General features: G+C 37.3%; 3 non-coding genes across 3 annotated transcripts; 2 read left to right on the forward strand and 1 right to left on the reverse strand.

The window, feature by feature from the left end:
- Window positions 1-2,266: 2,266 nt before the first annotated feature.
- Window positions 2,267-2,370, reverse strand: LOC112761342 (small nucleolar RNA R71). Its single transcript, XR_003181742.1, has one exon. It is a non-coding gene; the product is annotated as a small nucleolar RNA R71 (small nucleolar RNA).
- A 5,507-nt stretch (window positions 2,371-7,877) lies between these two features.
- Window positions 7,878-7,985, forward strand: LOC112760687 (small nucleolar RNA R71). The gene has a single exon (XR_003181116.1). It is a non-coding gene; the product is annotated as a small nucleolar RNA R71 (small nucleolar RNA).
- A 7,533-nt stretch (window positions 7,986-15,518) lies between these two features.
- LOC112761441 (small nucleolar RNA R71) lies at window positions 15,519-15,626 on the forward strand. Its single transcript, XR_003181836.1, has one exon. It is a non-coding gene; the product is annotated as a small nucleolar RNA R71 (small nucleolar RNA).
- Window positions 15,627-17,790: the final 2,164 nt, after the last annotated feature.

The raw sequence follows: 17,790 nt of genomic DNA on the forward strand, positions 1-17,790 counted from the left end.
TTATTTTACGTTTAAGCTTTTTGTTTTTACTCTTTTTATTTTCGAAAAAAAATTTCAAAAAAATATATTTTTTATTTTGTTCTTCAAAATTTTTAAGAATGAATTTTAGAGTTTCATCATGATCTGTTGAAGCCTGGTTGGCTGTCAAGCCATGTCTAATCTTTTGGACCGAAGCTTTCACATAAAGCTTGGCTAGCTATTAAGCCATGTCTAAATTTTTGGACCGAAGCTTTAGACTAACATTGCATGATTCTTGGAATTCTTATTAAAAATTTTGGATTTCTTTATTTTCTTTCTCCAAAATACTTTTTAAAAAAAACCAAAAAAAAATTAATAAAACCACAAAAACCAAAAATTTGATGTTTTTTGCTTGAGTCTTTGGTGTCAATTGCATCTTTTTAATTTTTCTTAAAAATTTTCAAAAACTCATGCATGTGTTCTTTCTTGATCTTCAAGTTGTTCTTGATGATTTCTCTTGTTTGATCTTTACATTTTCTTGTTTTGTGTCTTTTCTTATTTTTCATATGCATTTTTGAATTATTAGTGTCTAAGGTTTAAAAACTTTTAAGTTTGGTGTCTTGCATGTTTTTCTTTTCTTAAAAATTTTTCAAAAACATATTCTTGATGTTCATCATGATCTTCAAAGTGTTCTTGGTGTTCATCTTGACATTCAAAGTGTTCTTGCATATTTTTCTTGTTTTGATTCATAATTTTTATGTCATGTGTCATTTAGATATTTTTCTCTCTCCTTATTAAAAATTCAAAAATAAAAAATAATATCTTTATCTTATTTACTCATAAATTTCGAAATTTTGGGTTCATTTAGTCAAAAGTTTTAAAATTTAGTTGTTTTTTATTAGTCAAGTCATAATTTCATTTTAAAAACTTTATCTTTTCAAATCTTTTTCAAAAATAAAATATTTTTCATTTTTCTTCTTAATAATTTTGAAAATTTTAAAATTGATTTTCAAAATCTTTTTCTTAATTTTATTTCATAATTTTCGAAATTATCACTAACAATTAATGTTTTGAGTCAAAAAAATTTCAAGTTGTTACTTGCCTATTAAGAAAGATTCAATCTTTAAATTCTAGAATCATATCTTTTTAGCTTCTTGTTAGTTAAGTAATCAACTTTAATTTCAAAAATCAAAACTTTTTAATTTCCTTTTCAAATCTTTTTCAAAATAAATTTTCAATCATATCTTTTTAAAATGTCAATTTCAAAATCTTTTCTAACTTCTTATCTTTTCAAAATTGATTTTCAAATCTTTTTCAATTAACCACTTGATTGTTGTTTTAAATTTTAAAAATTTACTATTTCTTATCTTTTTCAAAACCACCTAACTACTTTTCTCCCCCTCTAATTTTCGAAATCCCCTCACCACTTTTTCAAAATTCTTTTTAATTAACTAATTGTTTTAAATTTTAATTTTATTCCTTTTAATAATTTCGAATTCTAACTAAATTTTAAAATAAAAACAAAAATATTTCTCTTTTTTTAAAATTAAAATTCGAATTACCTCCCTCTCTCATCTCTTTCAATTTAATTTATTTATTTACTAACACTTCTCTTCTTCTTATAATTCGAACCCTCTCTCTCTCTGTGTTCGAATTCTTCTTATTTTTCTCTTTACCTCATTCTTCTATTCTTCTACTCACATAAAGGAATCTCTATAATGTGACATAGAGGATTCCTCTTCTTCTCTGTTCTCTTCTTTTTCATATGAGCAGGAACAAGGATAAGAACATTCTTGTTAAAGCTGATCCTGAACCTGAAAGGACTCTAAAGAGGAAGCTAAGAGAAGCTAAAGCACAACACTCTGGAGAGGACCAAACAGAAATTTTTGAAAAAGAAGAAGTTATGGCAGACGAAAACAACAACAATGGTGGAGATGCAAGGAAGATACTTGGTGACTTTATTGCACCCTCTTCTGACTTCTGTGGAAGGAGCATCTCAATTCCTGCAATTAGAGCAAACAACTTTGAGCTTAAGCCTCAATTAGTTTCTCTAATGCAGCAGAATTGCAAGTTTCATGGACTTTCCTTGGAAGATCCTCATCAGTTCTTAGTTGAATTCTTGTAAATTTGTGACACTGTTAAGACTAATGGAGTTAATCCTGAGGTCTACAGACTCATGCTTTTCCCTTTTGCTGTAACAGACAGAGCTAGGACATGGTTGGACTCACAACCTAAAGAAAGCCTGAACTCTTGGGAAAAGTTAGTCAATGCTTTCTTAGCCAAATTCTTTCCACCTCAAAAGTTGAGTAAGCTTAGAGTGGAAGTCCAAACCTTCAGACAGAAGGAAGGTGAATCCCTCTATGAAGCTTGGGAAAGATACAAGCAATTGATCAAAAGGTGTCCTTCTGACATGTTTTCAGAATGGAGCATTGGTTCACGAAATTGTGATCATCAATGAAGCCAACAACTTGGTACGCACAATTGTAATCTCAACTCTTTATCACAACTTCGCACAACTAACCAGCAAGTGCACTGGGTCGTCCAAGTAATAAACCTTATGTGAGTAAGGATCGATCCCACGGAGATTGTCGGCCTGAAGCAAGCTATAGTCACCTTGTAAATCTCAGTCAGGCAGATTCAAATGGTTATGGTGAATTAATAATAAAAAGATAAATAAAACGTAAAATAAAGATAGAGGTACTTATGTAATTCCTTGGTGAGAATTTCAGATAAGCGTATAGAGATGCTTTCGTTCCTCTAAACCTCTGCTTTCCTGCTGTCTTCATCCAATCATTCATACTCCGTTCTATGGCAAGTTTTATGTAGGGCATCACCGTTGTCAATGGCTACATCCCATCCTCTCTGTGAAAATGGTCCAATGCGCTGTCACTGCATGGCTAATCATCTGTCGGTTCTCGATCATACTGGAATAGGATTTACTATTCTTTTGCATCTATCACTATGCCCAGCACTCGCGAGTTTGAAGCTCGTCACAGCCATCCCTTCCCAAATCCTACTCGGAATACCACCGACAAGGTTTAGACTTTCCGGATCTCAGAAATGGCCATCCATGGATTCTAACTTTTACCACGAAGATTCTAATATCTTGGACTCGATCCTCTGTATTAGATATCTAAGAGATATTCATTCTAGCTTGTTTGCATGTAGAACGGAAGTGTTTGTCAGGCACGCGTTCATAAGTGAGAATGATGATGAGCGTCACATAATCATCACATTCATCATGTTCTTGGGTGCGAATGGATATCTTAGAATAGGAATAAGCTTGAATTGAATAGAAAAACAATAGTACTTTGCATTAATTCATGAGGAACAGCAGAGCTCCACACCTTAATCTATGGTGTATAGAAACTCTACCGTTGAAAATACATAAGTGATGAAGGTCCAGGCATGGCCGAATGGCCAGCCCCCATAAAGGTCTAAGATAGCATGAAACTGATCAAAGATCTGATCCGAAGATGTAAATACAATAGTAAAAAGTCCTATTTATACTAAACTAGTTACTAGGGTTTACAGAAATGAGTAAATGATGCAGAAATCCACTTCTGGGGCCCACTTGGTGTGTGCTTGGGCTGAGCATTGAGATTTACACATGTAAAGGCTTCTCTTGGAGTTGAACGCCAGTTTGTAACCTATTTCTGGCGTTTAACTCCACTTTGCAACCTGTTTCTGGCGTTTAACTCCAGAATGCAGCATGGAACTGGCGTTGAACGCCTGTTTGCATCGTCTAAAATCGGAAAAGGTATGGACTATTATATATTGCTGGAAAGCCCTGGATGTCTAATTTTCAACGCAATTGGGAGCACGCCATTTGGAGTTCTGGAGCTCTAGAAAATCCACTTTGAGTGCAGGAAGGTCAGAATCCAACAGCATCTGCAGTCCTTCTTCAACCTCTGAATCTGATTTTTGCTCAAGTCCATCAATTTCAGCCAGAAATTACCTGAAATCACAGAAAAACATACAAACTCATAGTAAATTCCAGAAATGTGATTTTTATTTAAAAACTAATAAAATTATACTAAAAACTAACTAAATCATACTGAAAACTATGTAAAAACAATGCCAGAAAGCGTATAAAATATCCGCTCATCACAATACCAAACTTAAATTGTTGCTTGTCCCCAAGCAACTAAAAATCAAATAGGATAAAAAGAAGAGAATATACTATGAATTCCAAAATATTAATGAAACTTAGCTCCAATCAGATGAGCGAGACTTGTAGCTTTTTGCCTCTTGAATAGTTTTGGCATCTCACTTTATCCATTGAAGTTCAGAATGATTGGCATCTATAGGAACTCAGAGTTTAGATAGTGTTATTGATTCTCCTAGTTCAGTATGTTGATTCTTGAACACAGCTACTTTATGAGTCTTGGCCGTGGCCCTAAGTACTTTGTTTTCCAGTATTACCACCGGATACATAAATGCCACAGACACATAACTGGGTGAACCTTTTCAGATTGTGACTCAGCTTTGCTAAAGTCCCCAATTAGAGGTGTCCAGGGTTCTTAAGCACACTCTGTTTTTACTTTGGACCTTGACTTTAACTGCTCAGTCTCAAGTTTTCACTTGACACCTTCACGCCACAAGCACATGGTTAGGGACAGCTTGGTTTAGCCGCTTAGGCCAGGATTTTATTCCTTTAGGCCTCCTATCCACTGATGCTCAAAGCCTTGGATCCTTTTTATTACCCTTTCCTTTTGGTTTTAAGGGCTATTGGCTTTTTGCTCTTGCCTTTTGGTTTAAAGAGCTTTTGGCTTTTTCTGTTTGCTTTTTCTTTTTTTTTTCGCCATTTTTTTCTTTTCTCTCTTTTTTTTTCTGCAAGCTTTTGTATTCACTGCTTTTTCATACTTCAAGAATTATTTTTATGATTTTTCAGATCATCAAATAACATTTCTTCTTTTCATCATTCTTTCAAGAGCCAACATATTTAACATTCATAAACATCAACTTCAAAAGACATATGCACTGTTCAAGCATTCATTCAGAAAATAAAAAGTATTGTCACCACATCAAAATAATTAAACTAGTTTCAAGGATAAATTTGAAACCATGTACTTCTTGTTCTTTTGTAATTAAAACATTTTTCATTTAAGAGAGGTGATGGATTCATATTCATAAATTTAAGGCATAGACACTTAGACACTAGTGATCATATAGTAAAGACACAAACATAAATGAAACATAAAACTCAAAAATCGAAAAACAGTAAAATAAATAGACAAGGAGATTAAGGAATGGGTCCACCTTAGTGAGGGTGGCGTCTTCCTCTTCTTGAAGAACCAATGGTGCTCTTGAGCTCCTCTATGTCTCTTCCTTGTCTTTGTTGCTCCTCCCCCATAGCTCTTTGATCTTCTCTAATTTCATGGAGGATGATGGAGTGCTCTTGGTGCTCCATCCTTAGTTATCCCATGTTGGAACTCAATTCTCCTAGGGAGGTGTTGATTTGCTCCCAATAGTTTTGTGGAGGGAAGTGCATCCCTTGAGGCATTAGTGGTTATGGAAAAACAAAAAAGCAATGCTTTTTCCACACCAAACTTAAAATGTTTGCTCGTTCTCGAGCAAAAGAAGAAAGAAAGGATGAGAAGAAGAAGAGATAGAGAAGATGGAGGTGTGTGAATGGTTCGGCCAGGGGGGTTTAGGTGGTAATGATGTGTGAAAAGGAAAGAGTGATGGTTTGAATTTGAGTGGGTGGGTGTAGGTGGGTTGTATGATGGTTTTGGAGGAGTAATGGAGGTGATTGGTGAAGGGTATTTGTGGAAGAGAGTTACAAAAAGGTGTGAAGAGAAGAGAAGAAAAGGTGGGGATCCTGTGGGGTCCACAGATCCTGAGGGGCCAAGGACTTAACATCCCTGCTCCAATTAGGCGTGTAAAACGCCCTTGCTGTGCAATCCTGGCGTTTAACGCTAGACTGCTGCTTGTTTCTGGCGTTAAATGCCCAAATGTAGCCTATTTCTGGCATTTAACGCCAGGCAGATGCTTGTTTCTGGCGTTAAACGCCAACTTGGTGCCTGTTTCTGGCATTAAACGCCAGACAGATGCTTGTTTCTGGCGTTTAAATGCCAGACTGCTCTCCTCTAGGGTGTGCTATTTTTAATGCTATTTTTTCATTTTGTTTTTGATTTTTCAGTAGTTCTTGTGACTCTACATGATCATCAACCTAATAAAACATGAAATAACAAAGAGAAAATAAAATAGATATGATTAATAACATTGGGTTGCCTCCCAACAAGCGCTTCTTTAATGTCGATAGCTTGACAGTGAGCTATCATGGAGCCTCACAGATAATCAGAGCAAGGTTGGAACCTCCCAACACCAAACTTAGAGTTTGAATGTGGGGGCTTTGATTGACTCTGCAGTGAGAGAAGCTTTTCATGCTTCCTCTCCATGGTTACAGAAGGAGATCCTTGAGTTTTAAACACAAGGTTGTCCTCATTCAGTTGAAGGACTAATTCTCCTCTGTCCACATCAATCACAGCCCTTGCTGTGGCTAGGAAGGGTCTTCCAAGGATGATGGATTCATCCTCATCCTTCCTAGTGTCTAGGATTATGAAATCAGCAGGGATGTAAAGGCCTTCAACCTTTACTAACACGTCCTCTACTAGTCCATAAGCCTGTTTTCTTAAGTTGTCTGCCATCTCTAATGAGATTCTAGCAGCTTGCACCTCAAAGATCCCAAGTTTTTCCATTACAGAGAGTGGCATTAAGTTTATTCCTGACCCCAGGTCACACATAGCTTTCTCAAAGTTAATGGTGCCTATGTTACAGGGAATTAAAAATTTACCAGGATCCTGTTTCTTTTGAGGTAATTTTTGCCTATCCAATGTATTCAGTTCATTGGTGAGCAAGGGAGGTTCATCTTCCCAAGTCTCATTACCAAATAATTTGGCATTCAGCTTCATGATTGCACCAATGTACTTGGCAACTTGCTCTTCAGTAATATCTTCATTCTCTTCAGAAGAAGAGTACTCATCAGAGCTCATGAAGGGCAGAAAAAAGTTCAATGGAATCTCTATGGTCTCTAGATGAGCCTCAGATTCCTTTGGTTCCTCTAAGGAAAACTCCTTATTGATCATTGAACGTCCCAGGAGGTCTTCCTCACTGGGATTCACGTCCTCTCCCTCCCTTGTAGGTTCGGCCATGATGGTTAAATCTATAGCCTTGCACTATCTCTTTGGATTCTCTTCTGTATTGCTTGGGAGAGTACTAGGAGGGATTTCAGTGACTCTTTTACTCAGCTGGCCCACTTGTGCCTCCAAATTTCTAATGGAGGACCTTGTTTCATTCATGAAACTTAAAGTGGCCTTAGATAGATCAGAGACTATATTTGCCAAGCTAGATGGATTCTGCTCAGAATTCTCTATCTGTTACTGAGTGGATGATGGAAAAGGTTTACTATTGTTAAACCTATTTCTTCCACCATTATTAAAGCCTTGTTGAGGCTTTTGTTGATCCTTTCATGAGAAATTTGGATGATTTCTCCATGAGAGATTATAGGTGTTTCCATAAGGTTCACCCATGTAATTCACCTCTGCTATTGCAGGGTTCTCAGGATCATAAGCTTCTTCTTCAGAAGATGCCTCTTTAGTACTGTTGGATGATTCCTTCAATCCATTCAGACTCTGAGAAATCATATTGACTTGCTGAGTCAATATTTTGTTCTGAGCCAATATGGTATTCAGAGTATCAATTTCAAGAACTCCCTTCTTTTGAGGCGTTCCATTATTCACAGGATTCCTTTCAGAAGTGTACATGAACTGGTTATTTGCAACCATGTCAATGAGTTCTTGAGCTTCTGCAGGCATTTTTTTTAGGTGAATGGATCCACCTGCAGAATGGTCCAGTGACATCTTTGATAGTTCAGACAGACCATCATAGAATATATCTAGGATGGTCCATTCTGAAAGCATGTCAGAAGGACACTTTTTGGTCATTTCCTTGTATCTCTCCCAAGCTTCATAGAGGGATTCACCTTCTTTCTATTTGAAGGTTTGAGCATCCACTCTAAGCTTACTTAGCTTTTGAGGAGGAAAGAACTTGGCTAAGAAAGCCGTGACCAGCTTATCCCAAAAGTTCAGGCTATCTTTAGGTTGAGAATCCAACCATATTCTAGCTCTGTCTCTTACAGCAAATGGGAAAAGCATAAGCATGTAGACCTCGGGATCAACCCCATTGGTCTTAACAGTATCACATATCTGTAAGAATTCAGTTAAGAACTGAAAAGGATCTTCTGAGGGAAGTCCATAAAACTTGCAGTTCTGTTGCATCAGAGAAACTAATTGAGGTTTCAGCTCAAAGTTTTTTGCTCCAATGGCAAGGATTAAGATGCTTCTTCCATGTAAATTGGAATTTGGTGCAGTAAAGTCACCAAGCATCTTCCTTGCATTGTTATTATTTTCGGCCATGTCTCCTTCTTTTTCGAAAATTTCTGTCAGATTTTCTCCAGAGAGTTGTGCTTTAGCTTCCCTTAACTTCCTCTTCAGAGTCCTTTCAGGTTCCGGATCAGCTTCAACAAGAATGTTCTTATCCTTTTTCCTGTTCATATGAAAAAGAAGAGAACAGAAAAGAAAATATGAAATCCTCTATGTCACAGTATAGAGATTCCTTTATGTGAGTAGAAGAAGAAAAGAATAGAAGAAGAGAAATTCGAACACCAGGAGGAAGAGAGGGTTCGAATTTAAGATGAAGAGAAGTGTTAGTAAATAAATAAAATAATTAGAAAGGGATGAGGGGGAGAGAATTTCGAAAATTAAATAAATTAAAATATTTTTGTTTTTAATTTAAAATTAAAATTAAACTTCGAAAATTAAGAAAGGAAAATAAAATTAAATAGAATTAAAAAAAATAGTTAATTAAAAAGAAATTTTGAAAAAGAGGAAGGTGATTTTCGAAAATTAGAGAGAATTAGTTAGGTAGTTTTGAAAAAGATATGATTGAAACAAAAAGATAGGATTAATTGAAAAAGATTTGAAAATTAATTTTGAAAAGATAAGAAGTTAGAAAAGATTTTAAAATTAATTTTGAAAAAGATATGATTGAAACTTAATTTGAAAAAGATTTGATTTTTGAAATCAAAGTTAATTACTTGACTAACAAGAAACAAAAAGATATGATTTTAGAGTTTAAAGATTGAACCTTTCTTACTAGGCAAGTGGTGCACGAAATTGTGATCATCAACAATGGCGCCAAAGGACTTGGAGCTCTCAAACGTGAATCACACTTTGTCACAATTCCGCACAACTAACCGGCAAGTGCACTGGGTCGTCCAAGTAATACCTTACGTGAGTAAGGGTCGATCCCACGGAGACTGTCGGCTTGAAGCAAGCTATGGTCACCTTGTAAATCTCAGTCAGGCGAATTCAGATGGTGATGGAGAATTGATAATTAAAAGATAAATAAAATATAAAATAAAGATAGAGATACTTATGTAATTCATTGGTAGGAATTTCAGATAAGCGTATGAAGATGCTTTGTTCCTCCTGAACCTCTGCTTTCCTATTGCCTTCTTCCAATCATTCATACTCCTTTCCATGGCAAGCTTTATGTTGGGCATCACCGTTGTCAATGGCTACTTCCCGTCCTCTCAGTGAAAATGTTCTACGCACGCTGTCACCGCACGGCTAATCATCTGTCGGTTCTCGATCATGTTGGAATAGGATCCATTGATCCTTTTGCGTCTGTCACACGCCCAACAATCGCGAGTTTGAAGCTCGTCACAGTCATCCCTTCCCAGATCCTACTCAGAATATCACAGACATGGTTTAGACGTTTCGGATCTCAGGAATGGCCGCCAATAATTCTAGCCTATACCACGAAGGTTCTAATCTTAGATTAGAAACCCAAGAGATACACATTCAAGCTTGTTTGCTTGTAGAACAGAAGTGGTTGTCAGTCACGCATTCATAGGTGAGAATGGTGATGAGTGTCACATAATCATCACATTCATCATGTTCTTGGGTGCGAATGAATATCTTGGAGAAGAAATAGACTTGAGTTAAATAGAAAAACAATAGTACTTTGTATTAATTCATGAAGAACAACAGAGCTCCACACCTTAATCTATGGTGTGTAGAAACTCCACTGTTGAAAATACAAAAGTGATAATGGTGTAAGCATGGCCGAATGGCCAGCATCCAAGGTCTAGGGACTAAACGTTCGAAGATTCCCCAAAATACAATATCAAAAGCCCTATTTATAGAGAACTAGTAGCCTAGGGTTACAGAAATGAGTAATTAATGCATAAATCTTCTTTCGGGCCCACTTAGTGTGTGCTTGGGCTAAGCATTGAAGCTTCCATGTGTAGAGACTTTTCTTGGAGTTAAACGCCAGCTTTTGTGCCAGTTTGGGCGTTTAACTCCAGCTTTTGTGCCAATTTTGGAGTTAAACGCTAGAATTCTTGAGCTGAATTGGAACGCCTGTTTGGGCAATCAAATCACAGGAAAAGTATGGACTATTATATATTGCTGGAAAGCCCAGGTTGTCTACTTTTCAACGCAATTGAGAGCGCGCAAATTGGGTATTTTTAGCTCCAGAAAATCCACTTCGAGTTCAGGGAGGTCAGAATCCAACAGCATCTGCAGTCCTTTTTCAGCCTCTGAATCAGATTTTTGCTCAGGTCCCTCAATTTCAGCCAGAAAATACCTGAAATCACAGAAAAACACACAAACTCATAGCAAAGTCCAGAAGAGTGATTTTTATTTAAAAACTAATAAAAATATAATAAAAACTAATTAAAATATACTAAAAACATAAATTAAATTGTTGCTTGTCCCCAAGCAACTGAAAATCATATAGGATAAAAAATAATAGAATGTACAATGAATTCCAAAAACATCTATGAAAATCAGTATTAATTAGATGAGCGGGGCTATTAGCTTTTTGCTTCTGAACAGTTTTGGCATCTCACTTTATCCTTTGAAGTTCAGAGATTGGCTTCTATAGGAACTCAGAATCCAGATAGTGTTATTGATTCTCCTAGTTAAGTATGTTGATTCTTGAACACAGCTACTTTATGAGTCTTGGCCGTGACCCTAAGCATTTTGTTTTCTAGTATTACCACCGGATACATAAATGCCACAGACACATAACTGGTTGAACCTTTTCAGATTGTGACTCAGCTTTGCTAGAGTCCCCAATTAGAGGTGTCCAGAGCTCTTAAGCACACTCTTTTTGCTTTGGACCACGACTTTAACCGCTCAGTCTCAAGTTTTCACTTGACACCTTCACGCCACAAGCACATGGTTAAGGACAGCTTGGTTTAGCCGCTTAGGCCAAGATTTTATTCCTGTGGGCCCTCCTATCCACTGATACTCAAAGCCTTGGATCCTTTTTATCACCCTTGCCTTTTGGTTTAAAGGGGTATTGGCTTTTTCTGCTTGCTTTTCTTTTTCTTTCTCTTTCTTTTATTATTATTATTTTTTTCGCTTCTTTTTTTCTTCTTTTTTTTCTACAAGCTTTTCACTACCTTTTCTTGCTTCAAGAATCAATTTTATGATTTTTCAGATCATCAGATAACATTTCTCCTTTTCCTATCATTCTTTCAAGAGCCAACCATTTTAACATTCATAAACAATCAAATTCAAAAATATGCACTATTCAAGCATTCATTCAGAAAAACAATAGTATTTCCCCCACATCAAAATAATTAAACTATTTTAAAATTTGAAATTCATGCACTTCTTTTTCTTTTTCAATTAAAAACATTTTTCATTTAAGAAAGGTGATGGATTCATTTTCATAGCTTTTAAGGCATAGACACTTAGAAACTAATGATAATGTAATAAAGACACAAATATAAATAAACATAAGGCATAATTTTCGAAAAACAGGAAAATAAAGAACAAGGAAATTAAAGAACGGGTCCATCTTAGTGATGGCGGCTTGTTCTTCCTCTTGAAGATCTTATGGAGTGCTTGAGCTCCTCAATGTCTCTTCCTTGCCTTTGTTGCTCCTCTCTCATGGTTCTTTGGTCTTCTCTAATTTCATGGAGGAGGATGGAATGCTCTTGGTGCTCTACCCTTAGTTGTCCCATGTTCGAGCTTAATTCTCCTAGGGAGGTGTTGATTTGCTCCCAATAGTTTTGTGGAGGAAAATACATCCCTTGAGGTATCTCAAAGATTTTATGATGAGGAATTTCCTCATGCTCTTGCCCATGAGTGGGATCTCTTGTTTGCTCCATCCTTTTCTTAGTGATGGGCTTGTCCTCATCAAGGAGGATGTCTTCCTCTATGTCAATTCCAGCTGAATTGCAGAGGTGACAAATGAGGTGAGGGAAGGCTAACCTTGCTACAGTAGAGGACTTGTCTGCTACCTTGTAGAGTTCTTGGGATATAACCTCATGAACTTCTACTTTCTCTCTAATCATGATGCTATGAATCATGATAGTGGGAATGATTGAGCGTTGGATAAACTCCAACCATCCCCTAGCCACGGGCTTGAGGTCATGCCTTCTTAGTTGAACCGGCTTCCCTCTTGAATCTCTCTTCCATTGAGCACCCTCTTCACAGATGTCTATGAGGACTTGGTCCAACCTTTGATCAAAGTTGACCCTCCTAGTGTAGGGGTGTGCATCTCCTTACATCATGGGCAAGTTGAATGCCAACTTTACATTTTCCGGACTAAAATCCAAGTATTTGCCTCGGACCATTGTAAGCCAGTTCTTAGGGTCCGGGTTCACACTTTGATCATGGTTCTTGGTGATCCATGCATTGGCATAGAACTCTTGAACCATTAAGATTCCGACTTGTTGAATGGGGTTGGTGAGAACTTCCCAACCTCTTCTTTGGATCTCATGTCGGATCTCCGGATATTCGCCCTTTTTGAGCTTAAAAGGGACCTCGGGGATCACCTTCTTCTTGGCCACAACTTCATAGAAGTGGTCTTGATGCACCCTTGAGAGGAATCTCTCCATCTCCCATGACTCGGAGGTGGAAGCTGTTGCCTTCCCTTTCCTCTTTCGAGAGGTTTCTCCGGCCTTTAGTGCCATTAATGGTTATGAAAAAACAAAAAAAAGCTTTAGCTTTTACCACACCAAACTTAGAAGGTTGCTCGTCCTCGAGCAAAAGAAGAAAGAAGAGAGTAGAAGAAGAAGAAATAGAGGAGATGGAGGGGGCTTTGTGTTTTGGCCAAGGGGGATGGGTGGTGTGTATGTTGGGTGAAAATGAAGGAGTGAAGATGGGTTTATATAGGAGTGGAGAGGGGGGCATGGTTCGGCCATTATGGGTGGGTTTGGGTGGGAAAGTGGTTTGAATTTGAATGGTGAGGTATGTGGGGTTTTATGAAAGATGGATGTGAGTGGTGAAGAGAATGGTGGGATTTGATAGGTGAGGGGTTTTTGGAGAAGAGGTATTGAGGTGATTGGTGAATGGGTGAAGAAGAGAGAGAGAGAGGTGGGGTAGGTGGGGATCCTGTGGGGTCCACAGATCCTGAGGTGTCAAGGATTTCTCATCCCTGCACCATGTGGCGTGCAAAACGCCCCTTGCTGCCAATCCTGGCGTTAAACACCAGGCTACTGCCTATTTCTGGCGTTTAACGCCAGCTTCTTGCCCATTCCTGGCGTTAAACGCCCAGAATGGTGCCAGACTGGGCGTTTAACGCCCATTCTGCTGCCCTTACTGGCGTTTAAACGCCAGTAGGCTTCTCCTCCAGGGTGTTCTATTTTTAATACTGTTTTTCCTTCTATTTTTTCTTTTTCAATTGTTTTTGTGACTTCACATGATCATCAACCTACAGAAAACATAAAATAACAAAAGAAAATAGAAATTTAACATAGATAATTAAAGATTGGGTTGCCTCCCAACAAGCGCTTCTTTAATATCAATAGCTTGACAGTGGGCTCTCATGGAGCCTCACAGATGTTCAGAGCAATATTGGAACCTCCCAACACCAAACTTAGAGTTTGAATGTAGGGGTTCAACACCAAACTTAAAGTTTGGTTGTGGCCTCCCAACACCAAACTTAGAGTTTGACTGTGGGGGCTCTGTTTGACTCTGTATTGAGAGAAGCTCTTCATGCTTTCTCTCCATGGTTACAGAGGGATATCCTTGAGCTTTACACACAAGGGGGTCTTCATTCACTTGAATGATTAATTCTCCTCTGTCAACATCAATCACAGCTTTTGCTGTGGCTAGGAAGGGTCTGCCAAGGATGATGGATTCATCCACACACTTCCCAGTCTCTAAGATTATGAAATCAGCAGGGATGTAGTGGTCTTCAATCTTTACCAAGACATCCTCTATAAGTCCATAAGCCTGTTTCTTTGAATTGTCTGTCATCTCCAGTGAGATTCTTGCAGCTTATACCTCAATGATCCCTAGCTTCTCCATTATAGAGAGAGGCATGAGGTTTATACTTGACCCTAGATCACACAGAGCCTTCTCAAAGGTCATGGTGCCTATGGTACAAGGGATTGAGAATTTTCCAGGGTCTTGTCCCTTCAGAGGTAATTTCTGCCTAGTCAAGTCATCCAGTTCTTTGATGAGCAATGGAGGTTCATCCTCCCAAGTCTCATTACCAAATAACATGGCATTTAGCTTCACGATTGCTCCAAGGTACTTAGCAACTTGCTCTTCAGTAACATCTTCATCCTCTTCAGAGGAAGAATACTCATCAGAGCTCATGAATGGCAGAAGTAAATTCAATGGAATCTCTATGGTCTCTGTGTGAGCCTCAGATTCCCATGGTTCCTCATCAGGGAACTCCATGGAGGCCAGTGGACATCCATTGAGGTCTTCCTCAGTAGAGATCACTACCTCTTCCTCCTCTTCAGGTTTGGCCGTGTGGGTTATGGTTATGGCCTTGCACTCTCTTTTTGGATTCTCTTCTGTATTGCTTGGGAGAGTACTAGGAGGGAGTTCAGTAATTTTCTTACTCAGCTGACCCACTTGTACCTCCAAATTTCTAATGGAGGACCTTGTTTTAGTCATGAAACTTTGAGTGGTTTTGATTAGATCAGAGACAATGGTTGCTAAGTCAAAGTGGCTTTGTTTAGAATTCTCTGTCTGTTGCTGAGAAGATGATGGAAAAGGCTTGCTATTGCTAAACCTGTTTCTTCCACCATTATTGTTGTTGAAACCTTGTTGAGGTCTTTGTTGATCCTTCCATGAGAGATTTGGATGATTTATCCATGAAGGATTGTAGGTGTTTCCATAGGGTTCTCCCATGTAATTCACCTCTTCCATTGCTGGGTTCTCAGGATCATAAGCTTCTTCTTTAGAGGAAGCTTCCTTAGTACTGCCTGTTGCTGCTTGCATTCTAGACAGACTATGAGAAATCATATTGACTTGTTGAGTCAATATCTTATTCTGAGCCAATATGGCATTCAGAGTATCAATCTCAAGAACTCCTTTCTTCTGAGTTGTCCCATTATTCACAGGGTTCCTTTCAGAAGTGTACATGAATTGGTTATTTGCAACCATTTCAATGAGTTTCTGAGCTTCTGCAGGTGTCTTCTTCAGATGAAGAGATCCTCCAGCAGAGCTATCCAATGACATCTTGGATAGTTCAGATAGACCGTCATAGAATATACCTATGATGCTCCATTCTGAAAGCATGTCAGAAGGACACCTTCTGATCAATTGCTTGTATCTTTCCCAAGCTTCATAGAGGGATTCACCTTCCTTCTGTCTGAAGGTTTGGACTTCCACTCTAAGCTTACTCAGTTTTTGAGGTGGAAAGAACTTTGCCAAGAAGGCATTGACTAGCTTTTCCCAAGAGTTCAGGCTTTCCTTAGGTTGTGAATCCAACCATGTTCTAGCTCTGTCTCTTACAGCAAAAGGAAAAAGCATAAGTCTGTAGACCTCAGGATCAACCCCATTGGTCTTGACAGTGTCACAGATTTGCAAGAATTCAGCTAAGAACTGATGAGGATCTTCCAATGAAAGTCCATGAAACTTATAATTCTGTTGCATTAGAGAAACTAATTGAGGCTTAAGCTCAAAGTTGTTTTCTCCAATGGCAGGGATTGAGATGCTTCTCCCATAGAAGTCGGGAGTAGGTGCAGTAAAGTCACCAAGCACCTTCCTTGCATTGTTGGCATTGTTGTTTTCGGCTGCCATGGCTTCTTCTTCCTTAAAAAGCTCTATTAGGCCCTCTAGAGAGAATTGTGCTTTAGTTTCTCTTAGTTTTCTCTTCAAGGTCCTTTCAGGTTCAGGATCAGCTTGAACAAGTATGCCTTTATCTTTGTTCCTGCTCATATGAAAGAGAAGAGAACAAGAAAGTATGGAATCTTCTATGTCACAGTATAGAGATTCCTTGAGGTGTCAGAGGAAAAGAAGAATAGAAGGAGGAGGTAGATGGAAGAGAATTCGAACTTATCAAGAGGGATAGAGTTCGAATTGCACCTTGAGGAGGAGTGTTAGTCCCTTAAATAGAAGGTTGTGAGAAGAGGGGAAGAATTTTCGAAAATAAATTAAAAAGATTTTGAAATAATAAAAAGAAATTTGAAAATTTGATTGAGATTTTCGAAAATTAAGATTAGGAAAGAAATTAAGTGATTTTTGAAAAAGATTTTGAAATTAGAAATCAAAAAGATATGATTGAAACTAAATTTTGAAAAAGATGTGATTGAAAAGATATGATTGAGAAGATATGATTGAAGATCAAATTAAAAAGAGAAAGTTTTAAAATTAAAGTTGATTACTTGACTAACAAGAAATTAGAAGATATGATTCTAGAATTAAAACTTTTGATCCTTTCTTAATAGGCAAGTAACAACTAGAAAATTTTGAATTAAATTATTAATTATAGCAAGGATTTTCGAAAATAATAATAAAAAATGGAAAGAAATTGATTTTGAAGAGATATGATTGAAAAGATATGACTTGAAAAAGATTTGATTTTGAAAAATTATGAAGATTTGAAAAAAATTTGAATTAAAAACAAAATCTTTTCTCTAGTGTCATCCTGGCGTTAAACGCCCAGAATGGCATCCATTCTTGCGTTTAACGCCCAAAATCCTACCTTTTTGGGCGTTCAACGCCCAGCCAGGTACCCTGGCTGGCGTTTAAATGCCAGTTTTCCTTCTTCACTGGGCGTTTTGAATGCCCAGCTTTTTCTGTTTGATTCCTCTGCTGAATGTTCTGAATCTTCAATTCTCTGTATTATTGACTTGAAAAGACATAGTTTTGAAATTTTTTTTTTTGAATTTTTCAATGATGAGAAACAATCAAAATACAACTCAAATCAAACAAACAATGCATGTAGGACACCAAACTTAAAAATTTTCATATAAGAGACACTAACAAATTGAGAATGCATATGAGAAACAACAAAACACACAAAACAAGAGAATTTAAAGATCAGAGCAATGAAATCATCAAGAACAACTTGAAGATCAATGAAGAACAATATGCATATATTCGAAAAATGCAAGAAGAAAGTCATGCAATTGACACCAAACTTAAAATTGACACTAGACTCAAATAAGAAACATAAAATATTTTTGATTTTTATGGTTTTATAAATTTTTTTTTTGTGATTTTTTGAAAATTGAGTGAAAAAAAAAACAAAGGGGTTCAAAATTTTTAATAAGAGTTCCAGGAATTAGACATGGCTTACTAGCTAGCCAAGCTTTCAATGAAAGCTCCGGTCCAAAACACTAGACATGGCCAATGGCCAGCCAAGCTTTAGCAGATCATTGCTAACAACAGCAAAATTGATAGAAATCAACAAGCTCTTGTGATGATAAGTTGAAACCTCGGTCCAACAAGATTAGACATGGCTTCACAGCCAGCCAGACTTTAACAGATCATCATGAAACTCTAGAATTCATTCTTAAAAATTCTGAAGAACAAAATAGAAAAAAATTTTCTTTTTTTT

Source organism: Arachis hypogaea, chromosome 16 (genome assembly GCF_003086295.3).
Source record: "Arachis hypogaea cultivar Tifrunner chromosome 16, arahy.Tifrunner.gnm2.J5K5, whole genome shotgun sequence".
In the NCBI taxonomy this organism is placed as follows: domain Eukaryota; kingdom Viridiplantae; phylum Streptophyta; class Magnoliopsida; order Fabales; family Fabaceae; genus Arachis; species Arachis hypogaea.